Source organism: Anomaloglossus baeobatrachus, chromosome 12 (assembly GCF_048569485.1).
Source record: "Anomaloglossus baeobatrachus isolate aAnoBae1 chromosome 12, aAnoBae1.hap1, whole genome shotgun sequence".
NCBI classification, from domain to species: domain Eukaryota; kingdom Metazoa; phylum Chordata; class Amphibia; order Anura; family Aromobatidae; genus Anomaloglossus; species Anomaloglossus baeobatrachus.
This window is the reverse complement of record NC_134364.1, coordinates 93,448,494-93,467,652: the sequence shown is the minus strand read 5'-3', so window position 1 is coordinate 93,467,652 and position 19,159 is coordinate 93,448,494.

The following is a 19,159-nucleotide window of genomic DNA, read 5'->3' as shown; positions in this document are numbered from 1 at the left end:
TGGGTCACTGTAGATTGGTGTAAAAAAAGAAATGAAAAAACTGGCATAAGGTCCCCCATAATATGATACCCAGTACAGATAAAGCACATGGCTACAGGCTGCAGTCCCCAGCTGTGTGCTTATCTTGGCCTTGTATCAAATAAGAGGAACCGCATGTGGCATTTTAAAAAAAAAATATTTACATAAATGATTTTAAAACCTGGAATGATGTCCCCCAATATTGATACCCAGCCATGATAGAGTCATGATAAAGCCCGACAGCTGGAAGCTGGTATTCTCAGTGACATCGCTGCTCACAGCTGCAACTCAGTCAGTGTCTGCCTAAAGCAGGTGGTCATGTCCTCTAATGTGACCATGCACTGCAACCTCAGATGTAGCAGAGCTGGGATTCTCATAGGACACTGTGATGTGGATTATGTTGGTCTTGCAGGGTGTTTTGGGTATTAATAACTTGGAGAAAGAGAGTGGTTTTTTTTTATAAAAGATTTTTCTTTGTGTTTTGTGTTTCTTTTGATTGACAGGGTCATTAATTGGGGTCTCCTAGACCCCTACCCATTACAAATCCATGGTTTAGTGGCAGCTGTGATTTTTAACAAATTACAGCTGTCATTAACCCCTTATATTACCCCAATTGCCAGCACATCAGGGCAATCTGGATGAGACGGATAAAGCATCGGTATTGTAACATCTGATTGAAGCAGCAATTCTGTGCAGCTTCAGGCTGCTCTTTTTAGGCTGTAAGGGTCCAATAACCATAAGCCTCCCCAGCCTAAGAATACCAGCCCCCCACTGTCGGCTTTATCTTGTCTGAGTATCAAAATTGGGAGGACGCAATGTAGTAGTTTTTTAATTATTTACTTAAATAGTGGGAAAAAAAGCTGCATGGGGTCCCTGATATTTTGATACACAAACAAGATAATGTGTAGGGCTGGAGACTGGGGCCTGTAGCCAACTGCTTTATATGCACTGGGAATCAATATACGGGAGACCCAAAGTATTTTATTTTACTTTATTTTTACACGACAATAGGAATGCAGACAGCATGTGTGATTCCAACCAATCACAGATGCTGTCACAGAGGGTGGAGGCGCGGTCTGACTGCAACCAGTCACAGACATCTGGACTGACGATGGGCAGAAGAAGCAGTAAATATGTATAAGAGCTAATGATCAGACCCAGAAGAAGATATTTTACACCAGAAAAACAATGAAATAGCAGACAGACATTGTGAGATTCTGGTTAGTAGGGAGGTGATGTCAGGTCCAGAAAGGTAGATCTGCGTATCATCAGCATAGAGATGATACTGAAAGCCGTGGGACTCTATGAGCTGTCCTAGGCTGAAGGTGTAGATGGAGAACAGCAGGGGTCCAAGAAATTAACCTTGGGGGACACCGGCAGATAGGGGGTGAGATGAGGAAGGGGTGTGAAAGTGGGAGATGCTGAAAGTTCGGTCAGTTAAGTATGAGGAGATCCAAGATAGTCTGTGATGCCCAGAGACGAGAGAATCTGTCGTAGAAGGGAATGGTCTACTGTGTCAAAGGCAGAGGACAAGTCCAGGAGGAGGAGAACAGAGTATTGTCGCTTGGCTTTGGCAGTTAGTAGGTTGTTAGTGACTTTGGTTAGGGCAGTTTCAGTGGAATGATGCGGTCGGAATCCAGATTGTAAACGGTCAAAGAGGAAGCAGGAAGAGAGGTGGGAGGACAGTTCAAGATGTACATGCTGTTCCAGTAGTTTTGAGGCATAGGGGAGAAGTTATATGGGGCAGTAATTTGACACAGAGGAAGGGTCAAAGGAGGGCTTTTTGAGGATGGGTATGATGGAGGTATGTTTAAAGCATGAAGGGAATACACCAGTTGTTAGTGATAGGTTGAAGAGATGGGTTAGGGTTGGCATGAAGACAATGGCAAAATTGGGGATGAGATGGGATGGGAGTGGATCAAGCAGGCAGGTTGTGAGTTCTGATCTTGAAAGTAGAGTGGAAAGATGATCTTCTATCTATGTGCTGATTGTGGGCCAAAGCTTGCTCTGATGTTGTCAATCTTCTGCTTGAGGAAAGAGGCAAAGTCTTCAGCTGAGATGAGAGGAGAGGGAGGTAGTGTCAAGGGACTAAGGAGAGAGTTGAAAGTGTTGAATAGCTGTTTAGGGTTGTGAGATAGAGAAGATATGAGAGATGAGAAGTAGGTTTGTTTTTCAGCAGTGAGTGCAGACTTGAAAGTGGTGGGGGTCTGTTTGTATGCGACGAAGTGCTCTGCAGAATGAGACCTCTTCCAACTGCGCTCAGTGATTCTGGAAGCCCGTCTCAATTCTTTAGTCTGCCTCGTGTGCCAGGATTGCCTTTTGATTGTGCGGGTTTTGGTGTGTGTGAGAGGGGCAGCTGATTCGAGAGCTGCAGAGATGGTGGTGTTATATAAAGTGGCAGCTGCATCTGCATCATGTGAAGAAGTAATGTCTGCAAGAGGGAAAAGAGACTGAGAAAATGAGTGTAAATCAAGGTGATTAAGATTTCTGCGAGGGTGTGAAAGTTTGTGGAGGGGGGTTGTGTACTTGGAGAAGAGATGGAAGAGCATGTGAGTAGGTTGTGGTCAGATAGGGGGAGAGGCGAGTTAGAGAGGTTAAATAGAGAACAGAGATGAGTGAAGATGAGGTCCAGCGTGTGGCCATCTTTGTGAGTAGCTGCAGAGGACCATTGGGTTAGGCCAAAGGAGGAAGCGAGTGTTAGAAGTTTAGAGACAGATGAGTGAGAAGTGTCAATGGGAATATTAAAGTCACCCATGATGATGGTGGGGATGTCGGTGGAAAAAAAATGTAGTAGCCAGGTGGGGAAATGGTCAATAAAGGCACTGGCTGGCCCTTGGGGGCAATAAATGACAGCTAGTTGGAGATTGGAGGGGGAGTAGATGCATACGGAGTTCACCTCAAAAGAGGGGAGAGTAACATAGGGTGGAAGTGGAATTGCTGTAAAGGAGCATTGGTCGGACAGGAACAAACCAACACCTCCACCATGCTTGTTACTGGGATGGGCGGTGTGAGAGAGATGGAGACCGCCATAAGAAAGTGCAGCAGGAGAGACCATGTCAGAGGGGGTGAGCCAGGTTTCTGTGATGCCAAGGAAGGAAAGTTTATTAGTGATGAAAAGATCATGAATGTAAAAAAGTTTATTGCAGACAGAGCGAGCGTTCCATTGGGTTCCTGTTAGTGGGGGTGTGGGGGCTGGGTGAATGGGTATAAGAGTAGAAGGAAATTTGTGTTAGAGTGTGGATGGCAGTTAGATGTGACAATGGGGATGTGGTGAGGAGGACCAGGATTTAAGGAGAAGCAGAGAGAGTGTTAGTAAGTGGGAACAGGAGAGGCCATGAGGTGGTCGTGTGTATCTGGAGACACAGGGTGTAATGTGGAGGAACAGATCTGAGAAGAAGGTAAGATGGGTGGAGAGGATGGAGGGAGAGGTGAATTGTTCATTACAGGGTGTAGGGATCAGAGGGGTAAATAAAAAGTGAAGTATTATAGGAGTGAAAGTAAAAAGACACACAAACATTGTTTAAAGTGACTATGTATTAAGTTACCTTCCAGTCCCTTCTGGTCCAATTCGGCCTAATTCATTGTAGCACACTTATCAATCTATTCTTAGGGATACACACGCCGACAATGTCTAAGCCGATAATGTGAGCCACACATACTGTATAGTGTTAGAAAGCACTCAATTGGATCAAAGAAGGGAGGGGCTGATACTCATCCTGATTACTTAAATCACAGACCCAAGATGTACGATAGCATAGGCACAGATAACAAGGAGGTCATAAAGAAAAGTGAGAATGGGGTGGTCATTACACACATACCAGATGCAGAGAAAGCAGGAGACATAAAAGGAAAAGAAACTCATGGGAAAGATGGGTAGTTGTCACACATACGAGATGCAGAGAAAGCAGGATACATAAAATGAAAGGCAACTCATAGGAAAGATGGGTAGTTGTCACACATACCAGATGCAGAGAAAGCAGGATACATAAAATGAAAGGCAACTCATAGGAAAGATGGGTAGTTGTCACACATACCAGATGCAGAGAAAGCAGGATACATAAAATGAAAGGCAACTCATAGGAAAGATGGGTAGTTGTCACACATACCAGATGCAGAGAAAGCAGGATACATAAAATGAAAGGCAACTCATAGGAAAGATGGGTAGTTGTCACACATACGAGATGCAGAGAAAGCAGGATACATAAAATGAAAGGCAACTCATAGGAAAGATGGGTAGTTGTCACACATACCAGATGCAGAGAAAGCAGGATACATAAAATGAAAGGCAACTCATAGGAAAGATGGGTAGTTGTCACACATACCAGATGCAGAGAAAGCAGGATACATAAAATGAAAGGAAACTTATAGGAAAGATGGGTAGTTGTCACACATACCTCTGAAAAAAGCAGACATGATGATTATATGATGGAGAGTAGAAATGATGAATGAATAAGTGCATAATGTGGAATTCGGCTTAATTCATTATCTGGACACTTATAGATCCACATTTACGGATACACACTACTCTCAACTAAAGTCTTCTTTGAGCATCCGTTTCGGCTTTTCCCTATATTTCTGTCTCTCTTTTAGTCATGTTTATAGTTGTTTTATGCTTTCTATGATAAATTTTTGTTCTATAATATAGATATGTTATGTACTGTAAATCATGTTTGTACACTAAATCACAAAATATCATTCATGTAAAAGTATATACAGTATCTCCAGAGTACTAATTAATCATGTATTTCTAGCAATGAATTCTGCAGAGACTAGTAAATAACTAGGGAGTTGCAGAAATTGTTTTTTCCACAATTCTATAATACAACTTGCATATAATTAATACAACGTGCATATAAAAGGGATTTCTAAGCCCAGGCTTATTCTTTCTTTATGGAAAGTGCCATTTCCATAATTCGATCTTATCGAGCCTTAATAATGGTCATGTATACATGGGCTGGAGGTTAAAAAAAACATTAAGCCAAAAATAAAGTTTGGCCAATGATTTACTGGAAACCAAATTCGGTTGTGGTAAGTTACAAATATTTTCAAATATCCACCAATATTGAATTTCTAACATTACATTTTTGAAAAATTTACTGTATTTGGGTTTTATTATTTTCTGACCTTCAGTTTTAGAAAGGATTTTGTGTTGAATGAATTTTATGGCAAATCAAATGGATACTTTATGCTGCAAAGTCTGATCAGTGGTTCTTCAACGGCCACAAATTTATTCTGAGAATGGGTTGCCCGGTCAAATTTTGCAAATAAAGACCAACTATATTCAGTCATTTATCTTTAGGGTATGTTCACATGTGTTACATTTTCATACTGAAATTCTTACACAATTATTTACTACAGACACTGACTCATATTTCTTCTTTAGATCAGCAATTTTCAGTTTAATGCACCTCGGATACACAAGGATTAACTCAATTTTACGAGACTAAAGTACAGTAAAGTCAAATTCTCTGACTTTTCATGTGCAATCTAAATAAATAAGTACAATACTACATATTATTTTATCTAGCAAATTTCCATAGCACGTGAACTGGAATATGTAATTGTAAAGAATGCAGAATATTGTTATTTATATTTCAGAGAATTTCTGAAAGGATTCTGTACCAAAAGCTACATAAAATTCTGAAAGTGTGAATGGCTCCTTCTAGTCTATGGGAGCAATGAAAACGGGCAAGAGAGCAGGTTCAGGTAACTCCAGTGTCCGGTGCTAGCTATACAGTCAATGGTACCTGCATCATCCACCTCCATCCACCAGTGCCACATTGTACAATAAGAAACAATACATTTTAAATATAGGCTAAGTAATAAATAAAAACAGCCAAGAGAATGCGTTTGGTGATATTTCCCATCAGGAACTCATCCATCACTGGACTAGAAGGACACATCACTTGCCTAATGTCTCAGATCTCCCAACACCAGTAATAGGCAAATCCTTCTCGTCTGTATCGACCAAGTTCACACACAATGGGTAAGTGAAATAATGCAAAGTGAATAAAAAAATACAGCACATCATCAACCGTTACCTACAGGCAGCATTGGACTGGCTACCGGAGGAATCTCCAGTAATGCCAGGCCTGGATTCAGTTACCTACACTGAACTCCGAAGCTCTCATGTGAGCTCCGGAGTGCAGCCTAGACTGCACCGCAAGCGCCGAGTGATTGATTCCTCGGCGATTGCGGTTCAGTTCATGACAGCTGCAGACAGACCGGGCTGATCTCCGGTGCTCTCACCTGAACTCCAGAGATCAGCCCGGCCTGTCTGCAGCTGTCATGAACTGAACCGCAATTGCCGGGGAATCAATCACTCGGTGCTAGCTGCTCAGTCCTGCAAACTCTGAGATCAATCCAGGCAGCAGGTGAGAGCTCCGGAGTGCAAAGCAGTTAACTGAATCCAGGCCTGGCATTACAGGAGATTCCTCCGGTAGCTAGTCCAACGCTGCCTACAGGACAGTCAAAAGATGCATACAGGATTAGAGATGAGTGAACCCAAACAGAAAAATCACAAAAAATTACAAAAAAAAATCAGTGTTCGAGTTCGGGAGCTGTATGTATGCTATCCACTGCAGCCCGTATCGCTGTGCTCACGTATGCTCGGTGCCCGGCCCAGGGAGAGCCACTTTCATTGTTCGAATCATTCTCAATGGGGGCAAAATCAGCATTATCAGATGTAGTGTATACAAATAAAAATGAAAAAAAAAACCACCCTCCCGGCAAGTGCTTTGTTTATGGTTGGCTGTAAGTGGGTGGAGAGCCGAATTGCCCAATCAGTGACTTCCAATAGGGTTCAGGTCAAGTTCGGGTCCCAAATTGAACCGTCCGAACCAAATTACAACAGGTCTGCATATCTCTATACAGGATATATTAATAATATATCAATATAACAAGCAAAAATAAATACGCAGAATAAACCGTCGCTATGATTTTAGCTGCGGTAGCTCCTTGTTGTACTCCTAACAAAAACAGATTTTATGCAATAAGAGTAGGCTTAACCTTTTGAATTTGTAAATTAACCTGGGCTCCTCCATTTTTTGTCTAACACAAACTTCTCTCTAAGTCCCTTTACACACTGAAACTTTCTAGCAATCCCACCAGCGATCTCGACCTGGCCAGGATCGCTGGAAAGTCTCTAACAGTTGCTGGTGAGCTGTCAAACAGGCAGATCTGGCCAACGACGCAGCAGCGATACGGACCTGCAGAACGACTTCGTTGGAAAGGGAACGCTATAGCACGCCTATGGGCTGGGTCGCTAACGATGTCGTTGTAACGGTGTCAAACACCGATACATGCGCAGCGGGAAACTAAGGACCAAAGAATGGTCCTGAACGACTTGTAGCAATCAGTGACCTCACAGCGTGGGCCAGGTCGCTGATGCATGTCACACACTGTGTTACGGGGGACCGGCAGATTAGGACCAGGGGTATATATCCCAATCGCCAGTCGGGGCCCACCGTGCTCCAGATGGTAATGGAGCTGCTGGCACCCTGTGGGTTAGGCTGAGACTATAGAGCTGGATGGCTCTGAGATAACTCAAGGAACCGGTCACTGTGTAGGGACACGTCAGACCGGACGACAACCCAGTTAGCTTTTCGGTGGAGCGGACGCTACTCCGACCACGTGTGTAGGAACACGTCAGGCCGGATGGTAACCAGTTAGCGTTGACCGAGAAGACCGCTGCGACAGCGCCCTGTCGGCCACGTGTGTAAGACACGTCAGGCCGAGCGGTCCTCCGATTAGCGTTTCTGGCCACCACTCGACTGGCCATGTGTGTAAAGGACACATCAGACCAGGTAGTCACACCAGTAGCATTTGACTGGGAAGCCGAGGATGATAATAGGGTTCACACACCCAATCCAGGAACACCCTGTTAACTTCACAGGGGTTCTGGGGTGCGCTGTCCTTGCGCGTAGAGGGCACAACCGGACAGGTGGCGCAGCAGGTACACTGTCCGTGTGCGTCGAGGGCACTCTCGGACAGGTGAAGCAGCAGGTATTCTGTCCGTGTGCGTAGGAGGCACACCTGAACAGGTGACGCAGCAGCCGCAGCCCAGTTAACGCCACTGGACTGCTCTAGCACAACAGGAACGGTAGCAAGGAAGCACGGCACCTGACCCTCATGTGCTGAGCCACGAATCTTGGCGTGACAGGCACCGTTCACCTAGCCCTACCTACCGCTTCCAACAAGGCTTATGCCACCAAGAACTCTAAATGAAGACTGCTCACCTCCATGTTGTCTCCAGCCCCTTTTATAACCTGGGTCCGCCCCAAACCCAGGGTGGAACCATCAAGGTCCAATAGCAGAGTGACATGTCATCAGTGACGTCACATGAGACCTATCCGGAACCGCCACGTCATTGATGACCTCATGGCAGCCACGCCCCAAACACATCACCAGTCATTGTCTGACGACCAATGGTTAGGTGCCAGATCATAGGGGCGGGCCTCTGCGAGCCAGTACGGAGTTGCCACGTCATCAGGAGACCTGACACCCTCTGCCCTATCAGGGCCTGCCACCTCACGGACATGCTCAGTGAGGTCCTTACCGGACCTAGCCTCTGATGCACTAAGTGCCTGAGCATGCTCAGTAGCCTGAGCAACAGGCTTAGAAAGCAGACTATCAGTTTGAGCATGCTCAGTAGGCACATCCCAGAACTTAGACACAGCACGAAGTCCAAGTACCTGTGCAAAGAGGCTGTTAGGGTTAATTGTGGGAGCATGCTCAGTAGCCTGACCTGAGGACTTGGTCTCAGACATAACACAAACAGGCTGAGCATGCTCACTAGGCAAAACACCGGGCTTAGACTCTGGCTGGGGTAAATTGGCGCACGCATGGGCACTAGCCGCCTCTCCACACTTAGACGTAGTGGAAGGAACAGCCAACTGGACAACCCGAGGCACGGCCAAGAACGGCAGCCGGCGTCTGGGCGCAACAGGAACCGCAGCAGACTGCTTGCGGCTATGGCGGCGCCGGTTCGTAACACACTGCAATGTTGCTGGGGAGGTCGCTATTACGTCACAAAACCGGTGACATTACAGTGATATCGCTAGCGATGTTGCAGTGTGTAAAGGGGCCTTATCACTGATATTGCACTGGAATGTTATTTTCTCTCATTAATCTTTGTCCTTTGTCTACCCAGTAGTCTGGTTTTATCAGTCTACAAGGGACCTTAGCAGAGATAAGACAATTTGTAACAAATCAAGTTAAGAATTTCCCCCAAATTTTGGTTTCTAGCAAATCCAAAATTTTAGGGATTCAGTTCACAAAATTAAAAAATAATAGCAGCCTACCAGCCACAAATATGAATAATTATTTTCAGGGATGGGAAGGGAATAAAAAATAATAAAATGCAATAGGCAGCAGTCCTAGGGCTTCCCCTCGGTTTGTGGTCAGAGACGGCTCTGGAAGATTTGACTATTAAGTTGATAAAATAAAAGAGTGGAAGAGCTATGGCAGAAGAACAAATGAACGTCAAGCCAAATAAAGGTGAGTGTAAGCGTCTAATATTTAACATTTCAACTTGTGGTCTGGAGAGACTGCAGAGCATTATGTATGTCTTTCCAGGTGGTACTTTCAATCAATTTTGGACCAGATTTGATCTTCTGCTTCATTGAACGAATCTCCCTGAAACAAATTTTGGAATTTTGGTTGTTTGCTCACCCAGCTAAAATGTTTGATATATGTTTGATATGTCCTTGTTCTGGAATACCTTGTATTTTACATGCAAAGATTAATATTATATATATATATATATATATATATATATATATACACAGTGCGTATATATATATATATATATATATATATATATATATATATATATATATATATATATATACAGTTAGGTCCAGAAATATTTGGACAGTGACACAAGTTTTGTTATTTTAGCTGTTTACAAAAACATGTTCAGAAATACAATTATATATATAATATGGGCTGAAAGTGCACACTCCCAGCTGCAATATGAGAGTTTTCACATCCAAATCGGAGAAAGGGTTTAGGAATCATAGCTCTGTAATGCATAGCCTCCTCTTTTTCAAGGGACCAAAAGTAATTGGACAAGGGACTCTAAGGGCTGCAATTAACTCTGAAGGCGTCTCCCTCGTTAACCTGTAATCAATGAAGTACTTAAAAGGTCTGGGGTTGATTACAGGTGTGTGGTTTTGCATTTGGAAGCTGTTGCTGTGACCAGACAACATGCGGTCTAAGGAACTCTCAATTGAGGTGAAGCAGAACATCCTGAGGCTGAAAAAAAAGAAAAACTCCATCAGAGAGATAGCAGACATGCTTGGAGTAGCAAAATCAACAGTCGGGTACATTCTGAGAAAAAAGGAATTGACTGGTGAGCTTGGGAACTCAAAAAGGCCTGGGCGTCCACGGATGACAACAGTGGTGGATGATCGCCGCATACTTTCTTTGGTGAAGAAGAACCCGTTCACAACATTAACTGAAGTCCAGAACACTCTCAGTGAAGTAGGTGTATCTGTCTCTAAGTCAACAGTAAAGAGAAGACTCCATGAAAGTAAATACAAAGGGTTCACATCTAGATGCAAACCATTCATCAATTCCAAAAATAGACAGGCCAGAGTTAAATTTGCTGAAAAACACCTCATGAAGCCAGCTCAGTTATGGAAAAGTATTCTATGGACAGATGAGACAAAGATCAACCTGTACCAGAATGATGGGAAGAAAAAAGTTTGGAGAAGAAAGGGAACGGCACATGATCCAAGGCACACCACATCCTCTGTAAAACATGGTTTAGGCAACGTGATGGCATGGGCATGCATGGCTTTCAATGGCACTGGGTCACTTGTGTTTATTGATGACATAACAGCAGACAAGAGTAGCCGGATGAATTCTGAAGTGTACAGGGATATACTTTCAGCCCAGATTCAGCCAAATGCCGCAAAGTTGATCGGACGGCGCTTCATAGTACAGATGGACAATGACCCAAAGCATACAGCGAAAGCTACCCAGGAGTTCATGAGTGCAAAAAAGTGGAACATTCTGCAATGGCCAAGTCAATCACCAGATCTTAACCCACTTGAGCATGCATTTCACTTGCTCAAATCCAGACTTAAGACGGAAAGACCCACAAACAAGCAAGACCTGAAGGCTGCGGCTGTAAAGGCCTGGCAAAGCATTAAGAAGGAGGAAACCCAGCGTTTGGTGATGTCCATGGGTTCCAGACTTAAGGCAGTGATTGCCTCCAAAGGATTCGCAACAAAATATTGAAAATAAAAATATTTTGTTTGGGTTTGGTTTATTTGTCCAATTACTTTTGACCTCCTAAAATGTGGAGTGTTTGTAAAGAAATGTGTACAATTCCTACAATTTCTATCAGATATTTTTGTTCAAACCTTCAAATTAAACGTTACAATCTGCACTTGAATTCTGTTGTAGAGGTTTCATTTCAAATCCAATGTGGTGGCATGCAGAGCCCAACTCGCGAAAATTGTGTCACTGTCCAAATATTTCTGGACCTAACTGTATATATATATATATATATACATGTATATATATATATATATATACTGTATATATATTTACACACACAAGTGCATCTCGATAAATTAGAATATCATCAAAAAGTTAATTTACAGTTAGGTCCAGAAAAATTTGGACAGTGACACAATTTTCGCGAGTTGGGCTCTGCATGCCACCACATTGGATTTGAAATGAAACCTCTACAACAGAATTCAAGTGCAGATTGTAACATTTAATTTGAAGGTTTGAACAAAAATAACTGATAGAAATTTTAGGAATTGTACACATTTCTTTACAAACACTCCACATTTTAGGAGGTCAAAAGTAATTGGACAAATAAACCAAACCCAAACAAAATATTTTAATTTTCAATATTTTGTTGCGAATCCTTTGGAGGCAATCACTGCCTTAAGTCTGGAACCCATGGACATCACCAAACGCTGGGTTTCCTCCTTCTTAATACTTTGCCAGGCCTTTACAGCCGCAGCCTTCAGGTCTTGCTTGTTTGTGGGTCTTTCCGTCTTAAGTCTGGATTTGAGCAAGTGAAATGCATGCTCAATTGGGTTAAGATCTGGTGATTGACTTGGCCATTGCAGAATGTTCCACTTTTTTGCACTCATGAACTCCTGGGTAGCTTTGGCTGTATGCTTGGGGTCATTGTCCATCTGTACTATGAAGCGCCGTCCGATCAACTTTGCGGCATTTGGCTGAATCTGGGCTGAAAGTATATCCCGGTACACTTCAGAATTCATCCGGCTACTCTTGTCTGCTGTTATGTCATCAATAAACACAAGTGACCCAGTGCCATTGAAAGCCATGCATGCCCATGCCATCACGTTGCCTCCACCATGTTTTACAGAGGATGTGGTGTGCCTTGGATCATGTGCCGTTCCCTTTCTTCTCCAAACTTTTTTCTTCCCATCATTCTGGTACAGGTTGATCTTTGTCTCATCTGTCCATAGAATACTTTTCCAGAACTGAGCTGGCTTCATGAGGTGTTTTTGAGCAAATTTAACTCTGGCCTGTCTATTTTTGGAATTGATGAATGGTTTGCATCTAGATGTGAACCCTTTGTATTTACTTTCATGGAGTCTTCTCTTTACTGTTGACTTAGAGACAGATACACCTACTTCACTGAGAGTGTTCTGGACTTCAGTTGATGTTGTGAACGGGTTCTTCTTCACCAAAGAAAGTATGCGGTGATGATCCACCACTGTTGTCATCCGTGGACGCTCAGGCCTTTTTGAGTTCCCAAGCTCACCAGTCAATTCCTTTTTTCTCAGAATATACCCGACTGTTGATTTTGCTACTCCAAGCATGTCTGCTATCTCTCTGATGGAATTTTCTTTTTTTTTCAGCCTCAGGATGTTCTGCTTCACCTCAATTGAGAGTTCCTTAGACCGCATGTTGTCTGGTCACAGCAACAGCTTCCAAATGCAAAACCACACACCTGTAATCAACCCCAGACCTTTTAACTACTTCATTGATTACAGGTTAACGAGGGAGACGCCTTCAGAGTTAATTGCAGCCCTTAGAGTCCCTTGTCCAATTACTTTTGGTCCCTTGAAAAAGAGGAGGCTATGCATTACAGAGCTATGATTCCTAAACCCTTTCTCCGATTTGGATGTGAAAACTCTCATATTGCAGCTGGGAGTGTGCACTTTCAGCCCATATTATATATATAATTGTATTTCTGAACATGTTTTTGTAAACAGCTAAAATAACAAAACTTGTGTCACTGTCCAAATATTTCTGGACCTAACTGTATTTCAGTAATTCAACACATTATATAGAGTCATTACACACAGCGGGATCTATTTCACGTGTTCATTATATATTATATAGAGTCATTACACACAGAGGGATCTATTCCAAGTGTTTATTTCTGTTAATGTTGATGATTATGGCTTACAGTCAATGAAAATCCAAAAGTCATTATCTCAGAAATTTAGAATATTGTATAAGACCAACTGAAAAATGTATGTTACACTCAGAAATTGGCGCCTACTGAAAAGTCTGTACAGTAAATACCTCAATACTTGGTCGGGGCTCCTTTTGCATGAATTAATGCATCAATGAGGCGTGGCATGGAGGCGATCAGCCTGTGGCGCTGATGAGGTGTTATGGAAGCCCAGGTTGCTTTGATATCAGCCTTCAGCTCGTCTGCATTGTTGGATCTGGGGTCTTTCATCTTCCTCTTGACAATACCCCATGGATTCTCTATGGGGTTTAGGTCCGGTGAGTTTGCTAGCCAATCAAGCACAGTGATACTGTGGTTAGTAAACCAGGTATTGGTACTGTTGGCAGTGTGGACAGGGGCCAAGTCCTGCTGGAAAATGACATTTTCAATTCCCAAAAAGCTTGTCAGCAGAGGAAACCATGAAGTGCTGTAAAATTTCCTGGTAGATGGCTGCGCTGACTTTTGTCTTGATAAAACACAGTGGAGCTACACCAGCAGATGACATGGCTCCCCAAACCATCACTGATTGTGGAAACTTCACACTAGGCCTCAGCAGCTTGGATTGTGGCCTCTCCACTCTTCCTCCAGACTCTGGGACCGTGATTTCCAAATGAAATGCAAAATTTACTTTCATCTGAAAACTACACCTTGGACACTGAGAACAGTTCAGTTCTCTTTCTCCTTGGCCCAGGTAAGAAGCTTCTGGTGTTGCCTATTGGTCATGAGTGGGATGACACAAGGAACGCGACACTTGTAGCCCATGTCCTGGATACGTCTGTGTGTGGTGACTCTTGAAGTACTGATTCCAGCAGCGTCCACTCCTTGTGAATCTCGCCCAAATTTTTGAATGGCCTTTTCTTAACAATCCTTTCAAGGCTGCAGTTATCCCGGTTGCTTGTGCACCTTTTTCTATCACACCTTTTCCTTCCACTCAACTTTCCATTAATATGCTTGGATGCAGCACACTGAGAACAGCCAGCTTCTTTAGCAATGACCTTTTGTGGCTTACCCTCATTGTGGAGTGCGTCAATAACTGCCTTCTGGACATCTGTCAAGTCAGCAGTCTTCCCCATAAATGTGTAGCCTACTGAACCAGACTAAGGGACCATTTTAAAAGCTTAGGAAGCTTTTGCGGGTGTTTTGTGGTAATTATTCTAATTTTCTGAGATAATGACTTTTGGGTTTTCATTGGCTGTAAACCATAATCATCAACATAAATAAAGAATAAAACAAAGGAGCGCATGTGAAGGGTCTGGGAGATAGCGGTGAGAACAGTAATAGAATCTGCTCACCTGATGTGGTTGTGCAGCCCTTACACAACCACGGTGTAAAAGCCGCTTTACACGCTGCAATATCGCTATCGATATCGCTAGCATGCGTACCCGCCCCCGTCGGTTGTGCGTCACGGGCCAATCGCTGCCTGTGGCGCACAGTCGCAACCCATCGCTTGAACCTATCACACATACTTACCTGCCTAGCAACGTAGCTGTTGCCAGCGAAACGCCTCCTTTCTAAGGGGGCAGTTCGTTCGGTGTCACAGCGACGTCACTAAGCGGGCGCCTAATAGAAGCGAAGGGGCGGAGATGAGCGGGACGAACATCTCGCCCACCTCCTTCCTTCCTTATTGCGGGTGGCCGCAGGTAAGGTGAGGTTCCTCGTTTCTGCGGTGTCACACATAGCGATGTGTGCTGCCGCAGGAACGACGAGCAACATCGTACCTGCAGCAGCAACGATATTTGGGATTGGAGGAGCATGTCAACAAGCTCGTACATTTCACACGCAATGACATCGCTAACAAATTCCGTGACCCCCCACGACATCGCTTTAGCGATGTCGCTGCGTGTAAAGCGGGCTTAAGACAGGAGTGTGGTGTTAGCGCTCATCCAGAATGTTGGCCCGCGATGTCCATCTGGGGAAGCGAGTTCCTGGAAAGCTGGTAATGTGACAGGTCGCTGGACATTGCTGGTGAGCTGACCTTTCATGCCAAGCAACTCTTGCCGTGAACCCACAAAGGGGAAATCAACAGTAATGAATAGGAGCATGGTCTAATAAAGCACTAGGGAGGCCACAGTATTAAATTATTTTTAGTGGCGGATAGAAAATAATAAATTCTACAAAAATAATTTAATACTGTGGCCTCCCTAGCGTTCTATTAGACCGTGCTCCTATTCATTATTATAATCAACAAACATAACAGAAATAAACACTTGAAATAGATCACTCTGTTTGTAATGACTCTATATAATATATGTGTTTCATTTTTGTATTGAATTATTGAAATCAATTAACTTTTTGATAATATTCTAATTTATTGAGATGCACATACACCTTGAGCAGAATTATTAGGCAAGTTGTATTTTAGAGGATTTTTTTTATTATTGATCAACAACTATGTTCTCAATCAACCCAAAAGACTCATAAATATCAAAACTTAATATTTTTGGAAGTTGGAAGTGGTTTTTTTTTAGATTTGGCTATCTTAGGAGGATATCTGTTTGTGCAGGTAACTATTACTGTGCAGAATTATTAGGCAACTTAATAAAAACCAAATATATTCCCATCTCACATGTTTATTTCTACCAGGTAAACCAATATAACTGCACAAAATTTAGAAATAAACATTTCTGACATGCAAAAACAAGTGTTTTAATCATGTACAGATGATGATTCAGCTGTTCTTTTACTGTACAGATGGTGGATTGGTGCTGTATTCCTGTTCTGTTTGTGGCTCTTGTGTTGTGTTCCTGTACTAATGATAGTTCTGGCGCTGCATGGATGGTATTGTTGATGGATTGGTGATTTATTTCTGAACTGATAGTGGTTCTGGGGCAATTGATTCTGCTGTTCTTTTACTGTACAGATGGTAGTTCTAATGCTTCATTCTTGTATGATGTTTATGGTGGTGTATTCAAGAACTAATGGTGGTTCTAGTTCTGTATTTTAGTTCTGATGGTGGTTCTGGTACTGTATCTATGTACTGATGGTGGATTGGTGCTGTATTCCTGTTCTTATTTTGGCTGTTGTGTTGTATTCCTGTACTAATTATAGTTCTGGTGTTGTATTCCCGGTATTAGATTGGTGATTTTTTTTCTGAACTGATAGTGGTTCTGGGACAATTGTGAACAAATGTGAAAAAATGTGAACAAAGACAGCTTTAAGATTCTATTCAGTAGTTTGATGTGTAACTGAATAGATTCTGTAATTTCTTATATACTTTAGTTTAACAACTACTACATTATTATTGTAACTTAAACAAAGTATCACCATATGTTGTCATATTACATAAGACTGCAGGAAAATGTGTCTTTAATTTTAGTTATCATAACTTTCATTTTCTGAGTAAGAGAGAACAATAGAGGAAAATAGGTTTTTTTTAAGCCGCGCCAATGATCACTTCTCAGGTATTCAGATTAATGGATCTTTATTTTGCACAGGTCTACGCGTTTCTGGAGTCTCAGCTCCCTTCCTCAGGACCATCAGGCATAAGAACACATCAAATCTACCATAATGGAGACTAACACAGTATAAATACATTTGATGACATCACAAGACCGCCCCTGATAGAAAAAAAAAAAAGGGCGGGAAAGGGTGCATTGCAGTGAAGCATGACGCAATACAAGTAACTTCATGAAGGATGTGAAAAATAAAATCAATTATAGTGGCGATAACACACATCTCAGATCGTGAAATAATGAAATTACTCAAAACATAAAAACACCAAAAATAACAGATCTATGTGTGATCATGATTATTTCTCAAAAAATATATATATGTATGTATGTGCAGGGAGGACATAGGAAATGAGCCTAGAACTCATGTCAGTGCTGGAAAACCCGCAATGTAGGATAGATCGGTTCCTTCATGAAGTTACTTGTATTGCGTCATGCTTCACTGCAATGCACCCTATCCGCCCCTTTGTTTTTTTGTTTTTTTGGGGGTTTTTTTCTATCAGGGGCGATCTTGTGATGTCATCAAATGTATTTATACTGTGTTAGTCTCCATTATGGTAGATTTGATGTGTTCTTATGCCTTATGGTCCTGAGGAAGGGAGATGAGACTCCAGAAACGCGTAGACCTGTGCAAAATAAAGATCCATTAATCTGAATACCTGAGAAGTGATCATTGGTGCAGCTTAAAAAAACCCTATTTTCCTCTATTGTTCTCTGTTATCTGCAGTCTGGGTTGCTGCTGCCTTGATCAAAACTTTCCATGCCTGCATAGTAGTTGTGACTTTCAGAACTTCACTTGGTGAGTATTACTGCTCCCTGTCTCTACCCCGTGTGTTATTGGGGTAAAACCCTATTGCGCTTCTTCTCCACAGCTTTTTACTCATCATTTTCTGAGTAAGGGAGTGGCATGTATTTGTATGTGGTCTTTTTTTACAAAAATAGACAGAGGAAGGAGGACATCCAGAGATAGACAAGTATACAGTAGTAGGTAAAAAATAGCTTTTATTCCATACATTATAATAATAATAATATTTATTCATTTATATAGCGCCGTTAATTCCACAGCGCTTTACATACAATGGTAATACTGTCCCCACTGGGGCTTACAATCTAAAGTCTCTTAGAGTATGTTTTTGGAGTGTGGGAGGAAACCGGAGAACCCGGAGGAAACCCACACAAACATGGGGAGAACATACAAACTCATTGCAGATGTTGTCCTTGGTGGGATTGGAACCCAGGACCCCAGCACTGCAAGACTGCAGTGCTAACCACTGAGCCACCACAAGACTGCAGTGCTAACCACTGAGCCACCACAAGACTGCAGTGCTAACCAGTGATACATTCTAAAATCCAGAACACAGCTGGTAAATGCAGTTTTTTGCGCTAGACTACGCTTTTCGGCTACCAAGCTTTCATCGTCGTCCATACATCTAGCATATTTGGCTGCCATAAATACTTAAAAGGGGGAAGGAAAAGGAGGAAGTCACAATTATACAAATAAGAAAAGTCTATTAATTAAAATAGGGAGTAGTTCCTTGACTGCATATAGAAGATTCATTCACCCTCCAGAAAAATGCTGATCATAAATGGAAATTACTAAATAGAGAAAGCAAGTGAATTTTCAGTCTGAAAAGCCACATTCCTAATGGTTTTAACAGTAGACAGCATCTCATTGTTCAATATTAGGGAGCAGAATTACAACCCAGTGTTCTATATAATCCCAGGCTTTTGGATATTATCCCTTTATTTCTTATTTATTTTTTATAAAAAAAAAATTAAAGAAATAAATTGTTATACTTCTTCAGGTATAAGAAATATATATATATATATATATATATATATATATATATATATATATATATATATATATATATATATATACACTCAGCTCTTCTAAATATATATATCATGGTACTATTCAGCTCCTTCGATACATATTTTTTTTTCTCTAGGATTATTTTTTTTAAATTTTCCTACTTATTATGTTTTGATGGGTAAAATTCCTCATGAAATCTACTCTACTAACTACATATGTGTATATGTGTGTTATAAATGTGGCGCACCTGAGGTGTCAGGTGCCACAGTGTACTGTATCCAGTTACAGGTGCAGGTGCAGTACTTATCCAGGGTTTCTGGGAGTCCAGTGCATGTAAACACCAAACACCATTCAAAACACACACATTTATTTGCCCTTTTTCCAGACTGGGTAACAGGCTATAGACAGATCTGATAA